This window comes from Atractosteus spatula, chromosome 14 (assembly GCF_055471065.1).
Source record: "Atractosteus spatula isolate fAtrSpa1 chromosome 14, fAtrSpa1.hap1, whole genome shotgun sequence".
Classification (NCBI taxonomy): Eukaryota; Metazoa; Chordata; class Actinopteri; order Semionotiformes; family Lepisosteidae; genus Atractosteus; species Atractosteus spatula.
Window position 1 is genome coordinate 21,018,190 of NC_142719.1, and position 6,653 is coordinate 21,024,842.

The window sequence follows — 6,653 nt, forward strand, 5'->3', positions numbered from 1 at the left end:
TTACTGTAGTGTTGCTAATGTGCTACATGCAATTTATAATCTTAAAAATAAAAAATTCCCACATCTGTAGTTCATTTTAACTGTACTTACTTCCTTCTGAAAGAGGATATTTCTCTCTCTTCTCTTCTGGTCTGGACATGGTCTTCTGCCTGGGAGACTCTGAAAAGAATTCAGTTATGGAAAACATTTACTTTATCACATAACTTAATATTTCAATTTAGTCATTTAGTTTGTCATAGAACTTCATCTCAATTTCATAGAGTAATTAGATGTAGGCAAAAAATGTAGTAATACCTTCAGGAATGTTGAAGCCAGAACTCGGCACCGTTTTTTTCCTTGGGGAGGTTCTCACCTTTGATGGTTGGGCTTCAATAACATAAAAAATGGTGTTAACTTGTCTTTAAATATGATTGATGATGGTTATCTTCTAAGTACATTAAGAAAACATTTTAACTTTAATTCCAATAACCTACCTTTAAACGTACTTGAACAGCTGAGTGAGCTCTGGGAGACACTCTTCCAAGGAGAGAATCTCAGTTTGGGGGGTGGCACTGGCAGCTTCGGTGGCTTCTTCTTTTCTAAACAGAAAAAATATGGCAGTAAAATATTTCATATCAAATTAAATTATTTAATCAACTTGATCTGTAACTTTTTACAATGAATTTATTTCCTTTATTTTGTGAACTTTGAAGGGAGAGAAACTGACTTACTTGGAGTAGCAGCATCAGAATCAAAGTCTGTAATATAATAGAAAATTATCATATTTCAATATAATACTGAAAATTAGTTTAACATAGAATAAGCTAACCACAATTTTTAGCAATTTCCATTATCAACAAATCTGATAAGATTTTTAACATTTTCATACAGAACACATTTCAAAATGACTTATTTTAAAGAGTTGTAAAAAAAATCAATAACAAGGTACAAGCTAAATGAGGCATCAGTTGATATTAAGAACTGTTTAAAAATATAGCTATTGAGATTGAGATTGTTACTTTTACATACCATCAACGTAATCGGAGAACACCCGCTTCTTACTTTTGCGTTTTGGATTGGGTGTCTCATCCTCGTCTTCAGCATCCGTAACAGAGGTGGTTAAATCAAAGTGATCACACTCTGATTTCTTGTCTACAAATAATTATATTTACATTACATATGATCAAATATGAAAAGGGTATTGTTGCACTAATACATGTACATAGACAGTTACTGTAAATATTCAATCGGAATTTATAATAATTAACAGGAATTTGCTCTTATTTTCAAAGAAAGCTATACCTGATGTATGTTTAACTTTAATGAGCTTGAAGGTAACCCAAGTATCTTTATTAGGGTTGGCCTTCTCTTTGTATAGTTTTGTGGCCTGCTTTGGATCATTCGGCCACCACACATACTCTCTTCGGGCATCCACCCAGTTTGAGGGCAAGACTCCCTCAACCTCCCCCTCCTGCTCTATCCAAACTGCACGTGTCCACATCACCTGAAACAGACATACACATTTTAATTTTGAGTCTTAATTCAGATTATGGTGCTGATTACTAAACATGTGTTCGCTTATAATGATTATACTCAATAAAAACACATAATTCAATAATAAACATTCTGCTTTATTTATACATTTGTAGTTAGATGGTATTCACTACATGCAATTCCTCACAAACTTTAAAATTTAAACTTCACCATGAGAAAAGAGCAGACTGAAGCATCCTGTGTGAATCAAAGTTGCAACTTCTTCATGGAACAGGATTATGTTCTATGCCATGAAGAAGAGGGAAAAGGACATAACCAGCACCATATGGGAGACACACTACTTTTCTGTGCAACTCTTTTACAGAGAGGAATTTCTCCCTTGTATGCACCTCCAGACTATTAACATATACAATATTAAGCAGTTTTGACTCACATGGTTCAGTGAAGAAGTTACAAGTCTGAGTCTGTCGTACAACATCACATAGAAGACTTCTGTCTGCTCTTTTCTCCTTCACAAATGCAAAGTCCTCATTATCCAACAGGAAACAACAGTCTTTTTGTCTTGACAAAATATACATCCGTGAACCAGATGCTTCACAGTTGCTCTGAACTCTTTCCTTCTCCTTCATTCTCTTTACTACTTGAGCTATAGGGTTATGACTGTTCCGCACTAGTTTCTTCAAGGACTGTAAAAAGTTTTCAAATGGGAATGCAGATACATAATTTAAGGAACAATTAAATTGTACCACATCCTGATGTAGATGTCTCAAACTGTGCACATTATATACAACAAATGTTGGTCCATACAAATGCTGAGCATTGTCAACAAAGGTATCAAGCAGTTTTTGGGCATAGTTGAGATAGGCGTTTCTCTTTCTTTCGTCTGAGTCCAACATAATGGAAAGAGCAACTGTTAACATCAGAAAATGGGTGTATAGTTCCTTTGATACAACATTACGAAGCACAATGGGGCCTGTATACAAAAGGAACTGGCGGAACTCTGTAGCCTTCCATCTGTCAAGCTCTGAGAGGGATCTTGGCTGTCTAGCAAATTCCCCAGGCATCTTTCCGCTAAGAATTTCCAAATTATCAGAAATTTCTTTCCTCTGCCTGACAGACAGTCGACATTTAGGTGGTCCTTGCTTTAAGAAAATAAGAATTCTCTTGCCAACACCAAGACAAGCTAGATGCATGTAGTCAAGGGAGAATTGGCTTATGCACCCAATTCCAGCAGCAGCTAAGGGAGAAAGTCTTTGTTGGTGTTCCTTGTACTCAAAGTTCTTGAATTGTTCATCTGTACGATCATTACATGCCTCATCCCCTGTGAAAACAACTCTTCCCTCCCAGCTCCCTTTAATTTTGCATCTTTCGCAGCCAAAGTACGAATTGCGTCCTTTGCAGCATTTCAGATATGAGCGTGCAGGGGCATCACATATAAAAGCCTTCACAGTAACATTAAATACTCTATCTTCAAAGTGAATGCCATTATTGGTGAGTAACTTTAACTCCTCTAAAAAGTCACTCACATAATCATCAACTGATTCAGGCTTGGACCCTCCACAAAATAATGCTACAATGAAAGGCTGGAATTGGTGAAAAGAGCACAAAATGGGCCAAAATTGCACAGATGTAGATTTGAAGAGAGGAACTCCATCAACATTGATACACAGGTCTACAGAATGCATGCCTTCTTGGAATGTTTTAGAAGAAGATATGTTTTTCAGGATTCCTTTCTTTAATCCAAAGTAAATGTACTGACCACCGCATTTATCACTGATTTGCACTTTATTAGGTGTTTGTAGGAGAGTCCTGCAATCCTTTGGAAGCTTGTGCCCCTGACGTCTCAATATCTCCAATAAATCATTGAAACACTGTCTTTTACAACCATGCTTTGCAGACCAAGCTACAAGTTCGGTAGATAGATTTGGCCTTGCTGGGTCAGTCTGTGCCTCATCTACAAGGTCAGTAGATTCAGGACTGGGGTCAATTGCATCAGATTCATCAGAGTCAGAAATTTCAACCTCATTCAAGATTTCTTCTTCAGAAGTAATAACTTCTTCAGTGTACCCATAGTCATTTGAATCCTGGTGTGTAATGTCATCACTGACACAAGCACCCATATCACCAGACAACTGTTTCACATTCTCGTCCTTGGTGTCATCTATGTGAAAACTGTCATCTTGATCATCACTGCTGGATTCTGCAAGAGCATTTAGCTCTTATAATTAATTATTAATATAATTAATTTATTATATTTACTATATTTATTATACACGTGTAAATTAATTACTGCGAAAATAATTTACTTCGTTCACTGTGCAGAGTGCCGTATACTCCTAGTTGCGGCACACACGATACATACAGTAAAAAGCCTCAGGCACTGTGTTAGATGTGTTTTCGACGTTATATATGCGTTTATTCATGTCGTCGATTTTACGGTTGCAATTCGACGTTGATTATACGTCGAGGCGACGTATATATACGTATAGCCGTAATTTCGCCGTAAATATACGTATATTCGACGAATCAATGCCCACTGGGTAGCGTTTTCCTGAGGTTCCCCGCGGTAAAATTATTCTTAATTAAATCATTAATTATTATTATATTTGTGCCTTGACACACACAAGTCATCAGTTTTAACACAAATGGAAACAGACTTGATTAAATGCCTGGTCACCTGGAGGTCTGGAAACAATATATTTACTGTGAAATAGTTATTCTCCCTAAATGGGCATTTTAAACACTTCGAAAATTGTAACTGTTTTATTCTAGACATAAGGGCACACTGTCAAATGGAAAAATGTGCAGTGTTTTACCTAAAAATCTAAAGCAAAGAAAATAAAATTAAAACAACTACTGTATATATTGTAATGTTTGGGAATCTATTAGAAACTGCACTCTCCCTTTTTCTCTACCTACTGTCTCTCTCTCGGGTGAATTTCACCTTCGTCTGTAACTAAAAGGCCAATAAACCCTCTGCCTTCGTGAAGCTGCGAATCTGCCTCCTGCCTATTCTCCACCGTCCTCCTCTCTGCCAAACAAGGTTTGCGCCAATCTGCCATAGTATACAGTACTTGTATTAGGAAAGGACATGTTTTTGTAGGAAGTACTCTAAACCTCTTTAGGAGTTACATTTCCTGTAAATACAAGCAAAACCATGATTTGTTGTAAAAATGCGTTTCTAGTTTTAGTTCTACATGCACTTTATTATTGACTTACCTGACTCTTCTATCTACAAATGGATAGTAGGTACCTTTAAACCCATACTGTATATACTCTAGCTGGGCTAGAATACTACAGCAATCCGAGTGAAATACGAATTCGAATCTCAAACCTTTCAGTTAAGATTGCAGAATCCCCACCTAACAACTACTCCGTATCGCTACTTATCCCACGCTTTCTAAAACTTAGGTGTCTTTTATACTTAGTGCAACATTTTTAAAAAGTCTAGTTTACGCAACAGTAAAACGGTAATCCAGTAAATATTTAACACTTTTTTACGGCAGACTTTGAAAGAAAGAACCGCAAATATTACAATTTGTGCAAGGAAACGCTGTGTTGACACCTTCTCCAAACTCCGAAGTGGAAACGAAAAATAGCACCTCCTCAGCTCACCCCCATCATGCATTAAAGTACATTTTTTGGGGGGGCGTGTTGAACACAAAAGTAATTGTACGTACAGTATGTAGTCTGGCGCTTTATTGTAATTAATTATGCACACCTGTGGATAAGTGGTGGGAGGGCACCGAAGTCTGCGCAGCCGAATCAAACTGGGTGGACGCTGCTCATTAAGCGGCGTTAAGGAAGATGAGCAAAACTGTGAGCGAGTTGCTGGATAAAGAAGAAGAGAACGAGGACTGTGGGAGGAGAGGACTGTTGCAAGCTTGTCAAGACTTCTGCAAGCGACTGCACATCCTGGCGTAAAGTTTGTGTTGCGGTCCTGAAGACAGGATTTGAGAGTATGTTTTGGCAGCGTTTCGGCGACAGCGCGTTAACTGAATATTTATTTTAGGGGATTAGAGTAGGAGGCAGGTTCGTTTTAACTCTCCCTCACTTTGATTCTCAACTTAAACATACAAGAGGATTCTAAAGTAAATTTGCTAGAGACATCGTACACAGGCGCTATCACAACTATTTAGGTGTTCAATGGTTACAAGACAAAAATACTTTGCTTCAAAGATCGGGTTGGAGGTGTAAAAATAACGGGAATGGGATGAAGTGGCTCAATGAATACGACAGAGATATAAAAATATTTTTGGTGTCCTTGTGTACAGTATGTTTTGGGACTGTCAACAAATTAGTAGATGTTTGCTTCTCTGCAACCCATTTCTCATAGCCCCTGTTGCCTTTTTCTAGGGTGTGTTCGATCTGACTAATTTGGCTAGTGTAGCATGTACAGTAGTCCCTACTTGATGGAGCTTAGAAATGCTTTATATTTAAAAATATAAAAGTTCTGTCTTTCGAATCTCGTGTTTAGGTAAAAAAAAAATGTGGTGGTGGGGGACATGCTGGTGCTCCTGCTTTTGTAAGCTTTAAGTACTGTACCTCAGACAGGGGGGCGGGCACGAAGGTGCTTCGTTACGCGTGTCTTCTCGGGCAGGTAAAAGGCAGGCAGGTAAAACTGGGATGCGCGTCAGCTGTTCATTGTCTGGTACTCGTAAGAAGCACCTGGCCCTAGCGCTGCAGGACTACGAACTCTAATGCTACGGTTCTGTCTCTGCGGATGTGCCTCGTCTAGTTTGAACCTGTCAAGACTGATGCCTCTTCAGCTGGAACTGGATATCTTTGGATCCTTTAAATGTTCGGCTACATGTTTTGAGGAGCATGTTTGAAGTTTCCAAGCCTGTTTCCGGGTCGCATAAAGACTACTTAAAGTATGGGAGGGGATGTATTTATGCAACTAGGTTCAAATTATGTTAAAAGTTGCTGCACCTCTTATTTTGTGCAAGTAAAAGTACCAAAAAACCGCTATACGGTACGTTTATCGACTTTATGTAGTAAGTTTTCATACAATATGTGAAGTTCTCGCTGTGTATGCAAAGTGAGGCGGTATTCCTGCATGATAATAACAGGACGCTTTGCTAATGACTTACAAGAGATGCTGAAATATACATATCTGCTAATTATTCTCGCATACTAGGCAAGTGTACCAGAGAACAAAGATGTGTAGGTCTAGTCTT